This window comes from Sciurus vulgaris, assembly GCF_902686455.1.
Source record: "Sciurus vulgaris genome assembly, chromosome: 9".
Taxonomy (NCBI): Eukaryota; Metazoa; Chordata; class Mammalia; order Rodentia; family Sciuridae; genus Sciurus; species Sciurus vulgaris.
The window spans coordinates 113,112,448-113,129,762 of record NC_136469.1 but is presented as its reverse complement, the minus strand read 5'-3'; the positions used below and the strand labels follow the sequence as shown (position 1 = coordinate 113,129,762).

Here is a 17,315-nt window from a genome sequence, read left to right as displayed (position 1 = left end):
CAAGGTACTTGGATTGCCAACTTTATAGTTCTGGAAAGCAGAATTATAGTAATTAAAGAAATTCATGAATTATGCGCCTAAGAACACAAACAAACAGAAAATACATATCCAAGGTTTTATTGAACCTAGAGGATTTAGAATGAAATGTTCAACCATCAGGAAATTTGATTTCCCAGATACATTAAACCCCTGGAACCATTTTGTTAGAGTTTAATTGCTGTTCACATCTCACGTACTCTATACTTCCAGTGTGTACATCTGGAGTTAATATTTCAATTGAAAAACTAAGATGCCGGTGAAAATGCCCCTGATTTAAGTTAATCATTGATTCCCAGGCCTTCAGGGAAATACTGGATATTCTTTGAATTAATAAAGTGAGAAATGACTTTAATGCTTCAAGGGAAATACAATATACCAATCCTGAGAATTATTTTTAGAAAGCATGGCCTATCTCATCCCATCCTACATCAGAAAATTTAATTGGCTCAGTTATTTCCTCCTTTTTCCCCAATTGCCTTTTATGGCAAAGAGAAATTGGGAGCCTACAGAGGCCAACACAATCCTTCCCTTATAAACCAGACCCATGAGCCCCAGGAGAGGGCTGGGGTCAGTCAGAGTTTATTCCTCAGAGATCCTGAAGACAGGGGCTTAATAAAAATTTGACATTAGTTTATTTGGAATTTGGACATCTAAATGTCAATGCCAAGTGTTCTAATGTCGAAACTCTAATTGAGACTCTTGTTCATGTGGAGGATCCTGCAACAGTCAGGCATATCAACGCAACGCTCCTGCTATCTCGAAGTCCATCAGAGAGCAGCCAGCCCCACGCAGACCTTTGGTACAAGGTGGGGCAGCTTATACAACCAGGGCTTGCTTCTTCCTTCTCAAGAACCTGCAGTGGGAGGTTTGCATTTTATATTGGAAACACACCTAGCTTCTGTCTACAATAAAAAAGAACCAGGACACTGTTTTGGAAACACAGTTTGCCCACATAAAATTGTGGCAAAGCTAGTTTGGTTTCTCTGAAACAGCATGAAAAGCAATTTATTTTTGTTCAAAAGGTGTTTTTTATCTATTGTAGCTCTCGGCTCACAAACACATTTAGTGTGTCCTCTTTCCTTCCCTCCACTGACAAATACATGAATGTACATAACACACACATACTCTCTCTTTCTCTCTCAGCCTAAAACACTGTCTACTTGCGGTACTCTTGTGTTGGAGATTTCATCAGGCATGTTTACATCAGAATGCTCCCTGATTCCAACCATGGCCTTCCTGCTGTGTCCTAGCTACCTGGCCCATCAGTTCCCTCCTCTCTGCTGGGAAACAGCCCAAGCCTACACCAAGAGGAAAAGTAACTCAGATGAATATGCAGTATGAATATTTACATCATTTGCTTAACTGGCTGACACATGCCTTCAACAAGACCCAGTGGGATTGAAAAATACATCTTCAAAAAGAATCCTGGTGGTGAGGCTGGGTTGTGGCTCAGTGGTAGAGTGCTTGCCTAGCATGTGTGAAGCACTGAGTTCGAAGCTCAGCACCACACGTAAATAAATGAATAAAATAAAGGTCTATCGACAACTAAAGAAAAAAAAAAAGATCCTGGTAGCCAAGTATGGTGCTCGCCTGTGATCCCTGTGGGGTTGAGTAGGGGTGCAAGCTTGAGGCCAGCCTTGGCAACTTAGTGAGAGCCGATCTCAAGATAAAACGTCTGGGGACGCAGCTTAGTGGTAAAGTGACCCTGGGCTCAACCCCAGTCCTGGGGCAAGGGGAAACTGGCCCTAATTATATACCATATACAAAAATTTAACACAAAATGGATCAAAGACCCAAATGTAGGTGCTAAACCTAAAAAATTCTTAGGAGAAAATTAGAGAGGAAAGTTTCATGACATTGGACTTATCAGTGACTTCTTGGAGGACATCAAAACACAGATAATGTAAGAAAAAAACAGATTGAATTTCATCAAAATTAAATTTTTTTCTGCATCAGAGAACTCTATAAAGAGACAAAATGTACCCCATAGTGTGGGAGAAAATATTTGCAAATCATGTCTGATGATGAACTACTATTCAGAAAATATGAAGAACTCCTACAACTCAACAACAAAAATAGCAAACAACCTAATTGAAAAGTAGGCAAAGAACTTGAATAGACATTTCTCCAAAGGAGATATTTAGATGATCAATAAGTGCCTGAAAAGATGTTCAACATTACTAATCATTTGGGAAATGTAAATCAAACCACAGTGATAGGCTATTTCAAACTCATTACAATAGTAACTATCTCAAAAACAAAACAAGACTAAAAAAACCAGTGTGACAGGTAATGTGGAAAAACTGGACCCCCTGTTCTTTTGGTTGGGAATATAAAATGGTGCAACCACAGTGGAAAATACCGTGGTGGAGCCTTAAAAACAAACAACAACAACAATACAGAAATATCACACGGTTCAGCAACTCCATTACTGGGAGTGTACCCAAAATAATTTAAAGCAGGACTCAAACAGATATTTATACACCAATGTTCATGGCAATGTTATTCACAAAAGTCAAAAAATGGAAACAACACAAATGTTCATTGATGAATGACTGGATTAACAAAATGTGGTACATACATAGAGTGGAACCTTATTTATTCTTAGGAAAAAAATAAGCATTCTATGAATCTTGGAGATACTGTGCCAAGGGAAATAAGCTAGTCATACACAAAGGACAAATGATCCCACTGATACACGGTACCCAGAGTATTTAAATTCCCGGAGATAGAAATGAATAGGGTGGACAGAGGAAGAGGGAGACACTGATTAATGGGTGCACAGTTTCAGTTTGGGAAGATGAAAAATTTTGGAGATGGATGGAGATGTTTGCACAATAATGCAACTTAATGCCACTGAAATGTATACCTAAAAATGGTTAATAGATAAATTCTATGCTATGGTTATTTTGCCCCTTCACACACGAGTCCAGGAAAGTCACCAAGGTTAATACATAGAATAAAAGGGAGCAAGGAGTACAGATTTCCAAGGGAAAATGGAAACATGATCAGTAAAATGATCTTTTAGTGTATGGAGTTATAGAATTTTAACATTCCTGGTTGGGAGGAAGGGGTAATGTTCAAGGATAAATGAATATTCATGAACTTAACTATTTACTTTTTAAATGTGTTTGTTGTGTCCCAAAGTTTGAAAACCTGATAAGAATTTATATAAGAAAGAAAGAAGAAAAAAAAAACATTCCAATGGGAAAAAAATAAAGTTAGCTCTGAGTTCCTGAATTCAAAGGACTAAATCTAAAACCCAGACTAGAAGATATGAAAAAAAAAGGAAGTTGTCTGGGGGGACTGCTAAGCAGGGCAGTGTCACAACAGGCCTTCCCTCACACAGGGACCTGTGCCTCCGCCTCCTGCAGCCGGGTGAGGGCTGAGGCCGGGGCTGGCAGGCCGGCGGCCAAGGTTCAGAGTGAGGTTGGCAGAGCTACTCTCCTTGCTCTCCCCTCCCTTGTCCTAGCACACCTCTTTTTTGGGAGGTAGGGGTGGGGATGGAGAGGTATATTTATAAGTGACACAAGTTATTCCTTGTCTCTTCAGTCCTAAGATGTTCATGCAGATAGCAGTAGTGGTTTTCCTCTCAGGTCACAAGAAGTAAAGTGTACAAAAAATAAGGACTTGCACTGTGGGTTCAAAGTGACTCAGCATGATGTTCAATGCACCACTAAAGTGGCCACATAAACACATGCCGGGTACACACTGTCAGCAGCAGATAGCCTGGTGGATCGGGAGGAAGTCTTATGTTCCTACTGAAGTAGAAAGGGCGCCAGGAGGTGTACTCACCGAAAGTCACCAATGCAATAGGGTCTGTTCCTTTATAAGATGCAGGACAAGAGTATACAGGCAGATTCAGGCAGCTTGCTTGAGAGTTCTCTGTTCAATTTTTGGAGTGCCCTTTGAGGCAAATCCTGAAGGGTCAAAAAAGACGAGAAATGCTAGAAATGCTTTCTGTGACAGTAAGTTTCATAGGTGCATCAGAAATTGGGGGGCCGTGTTCTTTAGAAATGAACTAGCATTATTCCAATTAGCATGTTCTCCAAACCAAGAACTATAGCCCTCTATCCTATCCTTGAAGAAATGGGAAACAGTGATCAGAAGATGATCAAGTTCTTCCACTTGATGTATTTTTCCCTTTAGACACCCATGTCTTCAAGATAGACTTAGAGTTGAGGAAAAAAAATAGATGTAGCCTCTATTTTATGCTTAGAGACCCCCAAAAAAGTAGAGCTAATACCCTTTATAGTGACAAAAATATCTAGCTCCTGGGCCTCCCCACCCCACTCAGGGCCTTATGTTCTACATCACTAATAAGTCATCATACTTGTTCTCCAGAGACCAGGCAGGGTCCCCAAAACCAAGGAAACAAGGACTTCATTTACTGACCTCCACTTACTCATCTGGTATGAAAGTGACTTTATTACCTCCCAGCATGTGAGAGCCCTCCATAAGCCATCTGAAGCTCCAAAGGCCATGTGTGTCCAAATGCCCAGGGTTCAACATGGCACTGTGAGAGTAGCACCAGCTGGGAGCTGGAAGACTAGTTTTAATTCTAGGCCAGCCATGCCCTTGCTCCATAACCTTGACACATCTTTTCACTTGGCCGAGCCAGAGTTCCCTCCCTTCCCACAAGCATAAAGGGATAGGATTAGTCATAGTTTTTGAACAGTTGTTATTATTTGTGTGATTTCGTTCTGCTTTGATTTTCATTTGTAGCACCCATTTTTCCACGGAAAATTTGCCTAGTTGTACAAAACCAACCAAACAGAAGCTGGTTGAAGTGGAGGTGGGTGCTGATGGGAAGAGGAGCCTCCCTCACCCCATGGTGCCCACAGGGACACCACGGTGCCCACAGGGACACCACAGGGCCTTTAGGCCTCCACAGAGCACAGCTCAGAACCTGGGTTAAATACCCTCTAGAGTCAGTTATAAGTCAAAATTATCTTGCCATAACTATCTTTACTGGAATGATCAGTTCTCAGCAGGATCCACAACCTTATGGGAACATAAACAATAATCTTAACCAGGACCTAGTCTTAATCCTTATCAATGAGCTCAAAGGCGGTGGCGGGGGTGGATCACAACCTCAAATTACAGAGTAGTGACTGTTAATTTACTTTTCAAAGTGCATAATCCCTACCTAACACTGTGAATATTCCCCAAATGCCGCAGTCACATAGTACCTAATAGCCAGCACCACAGTGTGATCAAAACTATGAAAAAAAAAAAAAACACCAATTATAAGGTGTGTCTTAAAATTAGGTGTGTAACGTCGAGACGACAGAACAAAATCAGGCTCCTACGTCACTCATTTACTAGCTAAGTGAAACTCAACAAGTTTACTCAGCTTTTCTGACTCTCTCTCTAAAGTGGAGATAATTAAGAGAAAACATTTATAAAGTACCACTCCTGGTACATACTATGTGTGCAGAGTTCTGGATTTTCTCTCTTGATATAGTGGTAAAAGTTCCCCTTTAAAAATGTAATGGCATGGTAATGGACACAGAATTGTCCATGAAATGAAAGCAAATTATCACGATCTAACGAAACACAGGACTCATATAGTTTGGTGCTGCATCATAATAAGGGAAAGAAAGATCACTGATGTGCCCCATAAGGCTATGTAAGTAGCAAAATTCCTCAAAAGAAAATGCTTAGGCTCAATTGTTTATTTCCAGAAAAATCTGATTTTCCAGAATGACTCCTAATATAATCTATTTCATAAAAATTTTAATACTGGGGGCTGGGGAGATAACTCAGTCAGTAGAGTGCTTGCCTTGCAAGCACAGGTCCTGGGTTCGATCCCTAGCACCACAAAATTTTTGTAGATTTCAGTATAGCGAAAAGCTATAATGAGCAGAGCAACTGGTTGGTTTTCATTTTTCCAGCAAGTGAATCTCAGAGCTGCTCAGGGCTCCTTCTTCATCACGTGGCCAGATCTGAGGGCAAACATTTGGTGGATACTCCTAGCACCATCTCTACTGACATGACCTAATTTTTTTTTTTGGGGGGGTCCCTATTCTTTTTGTATCTTCTCATTCCATACATAGCTTGAAAGCTGTTTCAAATCCATGAGGTTAATAAATTCATTTTTTACCAAAGGTCACTTCAGACTAATATCAAGTCACATTCTGTACTCTTTTCTCAACTTTCAGTCACAAGCATGAGCTAAAAGTAAATCTTTCATCCCTGCCCTCCACTAAGGAATAAAGTTTCCACTTCTCCAAAACAGATTATTAAAGATAAACTAATTGCCCACTCCCAGGAATGCTAACTAAAGGACATGGGCTTAAAGGGCTTAAAGCTATCAGGAACAGGACTGAGTGTCAGATGACAGATTTCTGGTTTCCACTCTGTCTTCTGCACCATTTGACCTAGGACTCGCCACTAAGCTTATTATCCTTAATGAAGATGCTGGATCCTCCGCTCGTCTCACCTGGTATCATTTCCCCCTTTACACCTGTGGTTCCCAATGCTTCCAGTTCTCCCCAATCCCCTTGCTTAGCCAGCTTATACTCAGCCTTACATTTCACTCCTAGAAAGCCATCCCTGAAGCCCCGGAGAGACAGTTCCACAATGTCATATAATCCCTCCCAGTACTCCTCATAACACTAGGCAGATCACATGACATTGCCAAGGTAGGGAGGGAACATGGTAGAATTCTGGCAGTTTTATATGGTTTAACCTTACAGAAACTTCTAAGACAGTGGTCATCTTCAGCCAATTTTATATTTTATCAAGGCAGAATCAAGATCTGTCTCACAGCTATACCCCAATGTCTCATGCCCTATCTTAGCCCACAGGATGAGCTTAATTGTTTAATTAATGTGAGATGGACTATGTTTGTAATGCTGAGCACATGATTTTTATATTGTCATTTATATTTAAAAATCACTTTTTTTAAAATACATTTTTGTAGGTGGACACATACCTTTATTTTATTTATTCATATGTAGTGCTGAGGATTGAACCCAGTGCCTCACACGTGCTAAGCAAGTGTTCTACCATTGTGCCACAAACCCAGCCCCCTAAAGTCATGTTTTTATTCAAAGTTACTTCTGTGTCATAACAATAAGAAAAATGAAATATCACTAATATTTTCATTTCTGGGATGGGGGATGTAATTCAGAGGTTGATCACTTGCCTAGCATGTGTGAAGCTTTGGATTTAAGCCACAGTACTGAAATGACATTTTTTTTTTTTTTTTCATTTCTGGCACTTCTAGAAGTATAGAGACTGTAATATATATAATCAAGGATAGAATTTAGCCCACTTGTAAGGTATCATTTATGAACTTTTCCCAAAGTTCAAATGCTTTTTACCACTTGGCAGCATAAAAAGAACTCTCCAAGGAAAATAGATGATCTGGATTTATCTCCTTTTACAGCCGTTGCCATGTGATAGCAAATCAGTTATGGAAAAAGATAGCTTCTTAAAAGAGTGCTAGACTTGAAACAGGAATTTTAAAGTACACTTCCCCATGATATTCAAAAGGAATGCATCCTGAAACATTCCCAAACCACCTTTATCCCATTATGCCATATCTGAGTCTTGACATGAACAGAGGAAAAAACAAGTCTAAACCAAACTGGGATGTTATGTGGGACAGGCTAGGCTAAGCTACACTAAGTCTTAATGATATTAATAATGGTAATAACAGGTAACATTTGTTGCATGCTTATTCTGTTCCATGAACTGTGCTAAATACTTAGTATATACCATCATTTTATTTAACGGTTGCTACAACCTCATGAGGCAAGTTCTACAATTCTACTCCCTCTGGAGATAAGGGAACTGAGGCACAGCAGCACAGGAAGACTGTCCAACTGCTAGAAGTTTCTTAGCTGAGTGTCATGAAGCTGGGATTCAAATCCAAAAGGTGTGAGAACAGAATCAGTGTTCTTTCTGTGGAAGAATCCAATTGCTTCTGCACCCATTTAGAAGAGTAGAAAATTAAGTTATCAATGGCTAAAGTTTGGATCATAAATGTTCCCCAAAGGCTTGTGTGTCAAAGGCTTAGTTCCCAGCCAATAGTGCTACAGGGAGGTGGTGGAACCTTTAAGAGGCGGGACCTTGTCCTGGGTCTTGGCTTTTAGGTCAATGGGGCATGACTTTGAATGGGACCCTTCTTCCTTTCCTTTTGCTTCCTGGCCATGAGGTGAGCAGCTTGCTCCACCATAATGAGTTCGCTGCCTTACTACAGGCCCAAAGCAATGGGGTCAATCAATCATGGACTAGAAGCTCAACACTGTGAACCAAAATAAATCTTTTCTCTTTGTCAGCTGATTAACTTAGGTGGTTGTTACAGTAACAGAAAGCTAATGCATAAATGACTATGTATGGATAAGTTAGAACTAAATGCAAACCCATGGATTATGACCCACTATCTAATAATTATGTCAAAATCCCCAAATATTCAACCTTAACCAGAAGATATTCTCAACCTGGGTTAAAATTAAAGATAGGAGTTCAACTTCTGGGGTGAAGAGTAGAAAATGTTAGTTGCTCATAAGTATCACGGAATCAAAAATACCTGGTCTTCCAATTGTTCCCGAGATTCTTTAAAAAGTCAAGATATTGGGGAAAGTTTGTGACAAATCAGAGATCCCATGAAATAAGTACTTTCTACCACTGCTTGGTCAATGATCCTTAATCAGACAGTTCTTTCTTGCTCCATTTAACAAAATGACCTATCTCTTTTAGTAGTCAAGAAAACGAGAACATACTAAAATTCACACCATGGCCATATGATTTAAAAACCAGTATTTTTATGTGTAATTCAGACTACTAAATTTTTATATATGACTCAGAGTTGGTGGTTATGAGATTATCACTCCCCACCCCTTTGTATATTGACATTTGACCTTTTTTATAATATGCACCTTGTACCAGTGAAACCTAAGGCATTAGCTAGTTATTCATTAAACTTGGGTGCCAAGGGCTGACTTGTACAAATTACACTGTTAACTGCCCAGCCTGGCCTATGTGCAGAAGTGGAAAAGAGCAATCATCATAGCTGTGAAATTCTGTCATATCGGCAGAATTGAACTACAAATTGCAGCAATTCGTGCCTGACCTCTGATCTGTGAAGTTAAGTCTGAACCTTTGAACCTCAGCTTGGAATTGGGAAATGGCATTTACTGAAGAAGATGGGTAGTCAGTGTTCTCTGGGGACGGGTGAATGGTTAACACTGTGACTGCTGGTTGCCCCCGAAGCCACCTCCCTGCAAGAGTCAATGAGAGCAACAGACATCAATGATGGTGATCTTGAGAGCAAAAAGGCATTTTGAACAAGTCTAATAAAAAGAGAAAATTTCAAGATGCAAATCTTTTTAAATGTGTATGCCAAAATAAGAACATGGAATCTGAGATGCTGTAATTGAATATTCTTAAGTTATGTGTACACTAAGAAAATTTCTTTTAAAATGAGGGGGGAAATGAGCTAAAAACTATTTTAAAAAATCTTTCATTTGATGTATTTTTCAACAAATGTATTCTTTAATCTCTGTTCTAAAATGCAAATCCTTATTAAGATATCTTTGAGAAAAAGCAACATAGAAAACCAATTATACTTTTTCTTTGAATCCAAACTTACCTTTGAATGCTATCAATATAGTACACTAATAAATAAGCATACTAATAAATAGGCTAGTTCTGTAAGCTAGTAATAATAATAACACACATTTCTCATGTATATGTTCTGTCATAGGATTGGTTAATCAAAATGAAGACTTTTTCATTATGAAAGAAAAGGGTTTCAGTTTGGGGAAGCAAAGTTTTCTTTTGGCAATTAGCTTCTTTGAATGTCATTCAAATTGTTCCATTTCTAGGTAAAAATAAGTGAATAAGATATTCCAACCTTCTGGTCATTTCAGTTACTATTAGAATATAGCATTTAAAATAGAACTAAACTATTATATATAATGAAAGTGAAATGGATTTTGTATAGTCTTGAAAGCATATAATTAACACTTAAATAAGTTCGTTTCATGAAGTTAACTACTTTTCAAGAGGAAATATGTCATTATTGCTATCTTTTATATATTATCAAAATGTCAATTACTTTCTTATTTTAAAAGATCACATTTTCTTCTCCAAAGACTTACTCTGAAATGACTTTGACAAACAAATATGGATGCTTCTGATAAATTCTTATTTTTAATCCTACAGTTTAAATAGCAGCAATTTATTTTTTAAAAAATCTTTGCGGAGCTCTAGAGTTTTCAAGTAAGTAAAGTGAAACAAGAAGAAACAATTTTTTAAAAAGAAGTCCGTGACTAAAGTACTTCAGTTTTACTGCTGGTAAGGTGAAGTATGCGGCATTAGAAGTTTTACAAACTTCCAATTCTTTGTTTTTGTTTTTGTTTTTTTTGCCTTCAATTAAAAAACTACTGAAATGGATCATTGGTTTATTCAACCCCATCTAGATTGCTTTAACCAAACACAATCATCTCCGCCTCTCATCTATTAAAACAAATACAGTCCCCCCTACCTTTCCAGCCTTGAACTCTGGATGCGACGGCTAATGGTAAGGAAAGACTTGCTCCAGCAACCTTTGCTCCGGACTCAGGAAGTGCGGAACTGGCTCATACATGGCACGTCTCCTCATTGGTCAATGAGTTTTGACCACTTAAGTGCCTTGGGACTCATTTGCTAAGGACACCTGGGATGAGCTTGAATGGGTGGTTCAGAAAGAAGGGAGGTGTCAAAACTGTCACACAGAAAATGGTCAACAACCATCAGAAACTTAATAGACAACCTACTGTAAAAAACAGATTTGGGGAAGGCCCGAGAAGATAAAAGCTCTGGCATTTCATGAAGAAGGAAATTTAGCTGAAATATTTTATTCAAACTCAATAATGAGTAAAAGGAAACCAGCCATTTGTTAAATTCACTTTCCAGAACCATATGTGTGCCCATTACCTGGTACTACTGGATGCAAATAGGAAAACCAATCATTCCCACCTCATCTGGATGTTGTGGGAATTAAATAAGTGAATACACATAAAGCACTCAGAAAAGTCCTTGGCATATAGAAAGTATTCAAAAATATTAGTATATTTTTTTAGAAATGCTACACTTTTAGCAAATGTTGCTTTTCTTCTTCTTTTTCCTATGCTTGCGGCAGGTAACTTGGATTGGGTACCTTTATCTCTTCTTATCACTACCAACAATCATGTTTATGAGTTTGGTAGGTAAAAATGTAGTATGGCAAAAACTGCACATGAATTAAACCCTCATTTATTTTACTTTGTTGATCGATTTTGAAGCTAGAAACGGATTTATCAGTTAGGAGTGGAGAAAAATAGAAGGGATACAGAAGGAAAACAGAAGGTGCTGGTAAAACATGCTTTATGGTAATAAAAACAGTCTGTACATAACAACGGATCAGGAGAACCCAAAGCACTTAGCAGAGTAAATACATGGCTGTTTAAGCAGCCAAGACACGGAACCTCACTGAAAGTCTCTCAGGAAGTGGAGTCTGTCAGTTCAGGAACTAGGAAAGCAGAGAAGGGAGAAGAGGAACTCGAAAAAGGGCCCCTGGAAGGTTTGTGACACCTGGAACCTTCTGAACCAGGATGAAATGAGCTCCAAAACACCTAAAGAGAGAAACTAAAACCTATAACTTTCCTGAAATAAAAAAAATTCCAGCTGGGTATGTAGTTCAGTGGTAGAGCATGCACTTAGCATGGGTGAGACCCTGGGTCCAATACCCAGCACCATAGAAAGAAAAAACGAAAGAACAACAGCAAACCAGAATTGTGGGCCCGAGTTTTCCTTGACCTTATTCTATTCTTTAAGCCTTAGCAAGTAGTCGGGGTTAGAAGTGAAAAGAGCAGAGTGTTCAGAAGATTTTCATTCATCCTCCCATATTTTATAAAAGACAGCTTTATTGCTTTTAGATAAAATAATCTAAAGCTATCAACAGTGCCTATAAAATATTAGTGAGTTAATAAAGGGTCAAAATCCAAAACAAGTTAACTTGTAATCATGTTAAATATTATATAAAACGAAATTGGTAGGTTTTAACTGAAGGAAAATCAAAGTAGTCCTTAGTTACTAAGGCATCATTTTAAAAAAAAATACTGATTTTAGACAAATTTAAATTCCTCTTGACTACAAATGAGACCCAGAAAATCTGTTTTCATATAAGAGTAATTGGGGATATTATATAAGAAAAAAAAATTCTGGGTGTATGGCATGTTTTAGGCATTAGAAAGAGAATATTTTTGGTTTGAAGTCTGTGAGAACATGTGTGTGTATGTATGTGTGCACACATTCCTTATACCAAAAAATTCCAAAACAAGAAATCATCTCCAGATGATAAATTTTAAGAGTAAGGTGTGAGATGAGCTTAGTGGTAGAAGCGCCTATCATGCACCAGGCCCTGGGTTCAATCTAGCACCTGGGTGAGGGCTGGGTGGGGGGAGGGGTGGTAAGGACAGGGCAGCTTTTCACTGAAGATCTGAAAACAATAATTAATTACAATTATAATCTACCCTTAACAAAGAAAAAGCAAAATTTTCCTGCATTGGTTTTGAATAAAACTAGTTTAAAAAATTTATGCACACTAGTTTTTAGCAAATTTAAACAACATAGAAAAGCACATAGATGTATAAAACTGCATCCATGTCTCAAAGTGGACATGTGGCACTACATGACAGAGCTAGCATGTAATAAGTTTTTAAGTTAGTAATCCCTGAAGGAATGACCCATTGTCTTCACAAAGTACCTTTGTTTCAGAGTGGGGTGACAGCCTGCAAATCTGAGGTCCGAGGCTGTAGAGAAAAGCCGATAAATGCAGATGCAAAATAGAAGCTTGCAACAGAATAAGCCCTGAGGTAGATTTGGATAAAGGAAAGAAAGAAGACCGGGAGACAAGGAAGTGGAACATAGAAAAGAACAATATGCAATTATGTGGGCTATTAATTGTAGGTAATATCTATTCTGGCTGTCTTGACATCCGATCAATAGAGCATTATTTTCTATTTTAGTTTATCTAAAGACTAAGACAACCAGTGTAAAGATCAAGTGTGTATGTATTTGCTTTCATATATAACAATAATATTTCATTTTCTAGAAGCACATTTGATACTATTTGGAATTTCAGAATCCAAGGTGAAATTATTGTTTATTATATCAATGCAAAAAGACTACAGTGTAAGAGGAAGAAATTGCTCACACACACACACACACACACACACACACACACATTGAAGTTCTCACACACACAAAAAGGTGCTGGCCTCAATCTGAAAAGTTATCCAACATTGGTAACAAAGCCATGTAACTGTACTGGTTGTGTCAGTAATAGTGTCATCAAGCCAATTAACCAGAACTGAAAAAGTGGTGAGGTTACAGAACAACATCCCCAAACCTGTGTGATTCAAAGTATTATAGTATGATTTCCCTTTCATTTGTCAAACATCCCCTCATAATATCAACAGGTACAGAAAAGAAAGAGCTAAATAATGGACAGTGCATTTCTGGGATAAAAAATTTATTTTATCTGTACAATGAGAAAGGATTTTGAGGCTTGCATTTTTAAAATTAAAAATATCTTCTGAACTGATAAAAATACTTTATAGAGCAAAGTTACAGCAATAATTAACATTTATATAGTTCATTTATTCTAAGTGTCAGGTACACTTATAGGTACTAGTGCTACAGAGGTAAGCAAAACCTACCAAAATCTTACCCTACGAACCTTACAGTCTCATAGGAAAGAAAGACATTGGATGAATAAATCAGTAGAATATACAGTTATATTAGACTGCAAATGAGCTAAGGAGAAATAACAGCAGGGAAGTATAGGGATAGGGACAGAGTGTGTCAACATGTCCCCTGACTTATAAGGGAAAGTGTGTTTATTACTTATTAGTTACAAAAATAAGATGTGAATACACTATTTCTCATGGAATACGCACAAACCTAAGCACATATTTAGATTCCTTTAGATCATACGTCCAGTACTTCTGTTTACATGGTAGTTCCTAATTAAGGTGGACGTAGGCAAGACAACAGATATCTAAAATAGAGTAGCAGGAGCCCAGTACATGGCACTATGGCAAAAAGTCCAAGAGAGAATGTGATGATTTGGGGTGGTTTTTCTGAAGTAAAGCTAACTTCCCACTCCATTCTCGGGTGAGCAGGACCTCAGAGGCTTCCCCTGGCGGGCTGGGCTGCTTTGCAACCTTCACTCACCCTTACTCTAGCTCATTCCCATCCCCTATACTCCTTGCAATCACAACACTTTGGTCCACCTTGATTGTTAATGAACACCCTCCCTCAGAGAGAGGAAGACCAGCAGGGGGGCAGAGGATCAGGACTGACCTCAGGGCTCACACCAGATGCATCAGTCGAAAGCTTTGTGATAGTACCTGTCACTGTGCCTGCTGCACAGTCCCTCTGCAACTTCTCAGAGCAGATGAGAATGAGTCAAATAATTAGAACGAGTAACTCCACCCACCTCCAACCACGCCTCCCTCCCAAGGTTTGCTCAAGCAGGGACATTTCTATTTTTACTCACATTTAAATGTGTCACAAAAGCACCCTCATTCTAAATGTTCCCTGGAGAGCCCATAGGTCTCAAACACACAGCTGTGTTCCGGGTGACGCTGGCAAGGGGATGCTGGGGAGGAGGCAGTGGAGGAGCTCCACGAGGCGGAATTCTTACTCTTGCCTGTCCGACTTTCCCTTAGCTTCACCTCCGTCTAGAACAACCTCGCCTCAGCTAATGCCTGTCGGCAGCCCGTGTCCCACAGGGACACTGTTCTGAGTGCCCCACGTCTGGCTATTACATGCAGTCCTCATAAATTTGCTGAAGTTGGTACTAGAATCATTGCCATTTTATAGATGAGAAAACTAAGGTGTAAGAAATAAAGCAACTTGCCCAAGCCAAACTGCTAGCAAATACTGTGCTGAGGCTTTGAACCCACACATCTGGTTCTTAGTTGGTGACTCTGAATATGTCAATAATTTCCCTTCCTTCCTTCCTCCTTTCTCTCTTGCCTCCTAGTTACCACCTGTATCTACCTATCCACCTTTCACCTCACTTCCCTGACAGCCTGCCAGTGATAGGCATTTCCACAATTAACAGAAAAACTTGAAACTGTGGAGTTGGTATCTTTGGAGTTTAGTAGGAAACATTTTAATGCTTGGTGAGTAAAACCATAATTTATGAAAACTGCACAATCTTTTTTTTTAAATATTTTTAAAGTTGTTGATGGACTTTTATTTTACTTACTTATTTATATGCGGTGCTGAGAATCAAACCCAGTGCCTCATATATACTAGGTAAGCACTCTACCACTGAGCCACAGCCCCAGCCCTGCACAATCTTTTTTTTAATCTAAAGAAAGTTCCATTTGCATTTTCTCCCTAAACTCTCCATTTAGGCAGCATTCTGCATCATTTATCAGAAACCTGTTAAATTTTTTTAGTGATTTTTTAGTAAATTTTTCTGCTGTCAACATAGCAAACTGGAGCAGCCCATAAGGTTAGCACTTACCAAGTTTTACCTATATATCCTATGGTAGCTATAACAGTTTAATTTTTTCTTTTCTCTTTTTGGTATTGGGGATTAAATTCAGAGGCACTTTACCACTGAGCTACATCCCCAGACCTTTTTATTTTTTATTTTGAGACAGAGCCTTGCAAAGTTGCTTAGGGCCTTATTAAGTTGCTGAAGTTGGCCTCAAACTTATGATCCTCTGCCTCAGCCTCCCCAGCTGCTGGGATTAGAGGCATGTGCCACCACACCCAGCAACAGTTTATTTTATAAAGGGGAAGTTCAGAATAGTGAATGCAAGTAGAGAGAAGATAACCTATTAAAAAGTCACAAATAATGTGCAAAACTCAAGCCCTGTGCTCCACTCTTGCTAAAGAAATGAGACCACATCAAATCATAATGTGAAAAGTAGATCTCCCCACCCCCTTTAGAATGGCAGTCAGTTTCACAAGAGCTCCTGGGGTGTTTAGTTTTGTCAAGTGTTCTATTAAATTTTAATCTTTAGTAATTATATAACATATTCATAATTTCATCAAAATTGCCACAGAAATGCCCCGCCACTCTGTTCACTGTTTTTCTATACCAACTGGTGTTGACTGAACACTTTCAACAGTACTCTAAGATGTATTCAAGAACTAGGCGAAAGGCAGGTAAAGATGGGACTACCATGTGGTCTCTTTTAACTGGGAGCTAAACATCCCTTTGGGGTCAAATAATTGCAACCTGTAGGTGCCCAAGAGAAGCAGCACCAGGCACTGTCCAGGCTGTACAAGCTACTGGAGTCAGGGGAGACCACTATCAAGCTGGACTGGAGCCCATAGAGAAGCTTCCAGAAGAGGCAAAATTATCCTCATCTTCACCGCCACATTAAATTATAAACACAGGTGATTCCCAAGCCCACTTCAAAATACGCACTTCTCTGTGTTTGTTTTCTTTGTGATTTTTTTTATAAAAAGCTAACGACTATCTTTCCTGAAGAATATTCCTATTTTGAGAACTATTAATAAGATTGAAATAAACCTTAAATATAATAACATTTTATAAATATGTTCATTAACCAGGAAATTGAATCTTATTGGGGGCGAGGTAAGCTGGCAAGTTACTAAATAAGTTATGTTGAGTCTAAAAGATTGTGATAAATTTTTTGTAAGATTTTTTTAGCTCAATTTTTAGTTGAACTTAATTACTCATTCAATATATTCTTTTTTCCATTTTCTAAAAGGGGTTATCTGTTTTTGAGAAAAATTAGACACTCTAAAGAAATTTTAAAAGAATATGGAAAATAATAGAAATCATCCAAGAAATAGCAGAACTTTAGCTGCTGTAGATCTGCAAACACGGGTCCTGTCATGAATGATTACAGGTGAAATTACAACTGTGAGGGCACCTTAAAAAGGCCAAGGCTGAGCAGCTTAGACAGGATGCTAAAATTAGCAAGGAGCGTCTGTTCAGGCAAAAGAACGATATAAAATACTACTGAAGCGAATAGTGCAGACAGAATGAACCTAATTTTGCCAGAGCCAATGGAAACTCTGCCACACACTTGATTTTGAATTGGCTGTAAGTCACACAGTCATTTAGTAAATGGTTATTGATCATCTATCGAGTGTGGCTTTGTTCTAGTTTTGAAGACAGGGTGGTGACAGGAGAGGCAAGGTCTTTCCCATCAGGCTGGGGAAACAACATTCCTAAACATTTGGGCTTTAGGCGACCAATGCTCTCAGTCCTTAGCTTCACTGCTAAACACAGAACATTA

The 17,315-nt window shown here is 38.7% G+C and overlaps 1 protein-coding gene and 1 long non-coding RNA gene across 13 annotated transcripts in view; both read right to left on the bottom strand.

Moving 5' to 3' along the window:
- Window positions 1-17,315, bottom strand: part of RBM47 (RNA binding motif protein 47) — a 162,931-nt gene that overhangs the window by 29,283 nt on the left and 116,333 nt on the right. For 11 of the 12 annotated variants that reach the window (XM_079152854.1, XM_079152845.1, XM_079152849.1 and 8 more), the window contains one exon: window positions 3,835-3,959. The gene's annotated coding sequence lies outside the window, so the exon portion shown is untranslated. Of the gene's footprint in view, window positions 1-3,834; window positions 3,960-10,540; window positions 12,383-17,315 lie in introns of those variants that run through there. The other variant, XM_079152853.1, reaches the window with a different exon arrangement.
- The window catches only part of LOC306669065, a 512,353-nt gene that overhangs the window by 379,514 nt on the left and 115,524 nt on the right, over window positions 1-17,315 (bottom strand). The window lies entirely within an intron of this gene.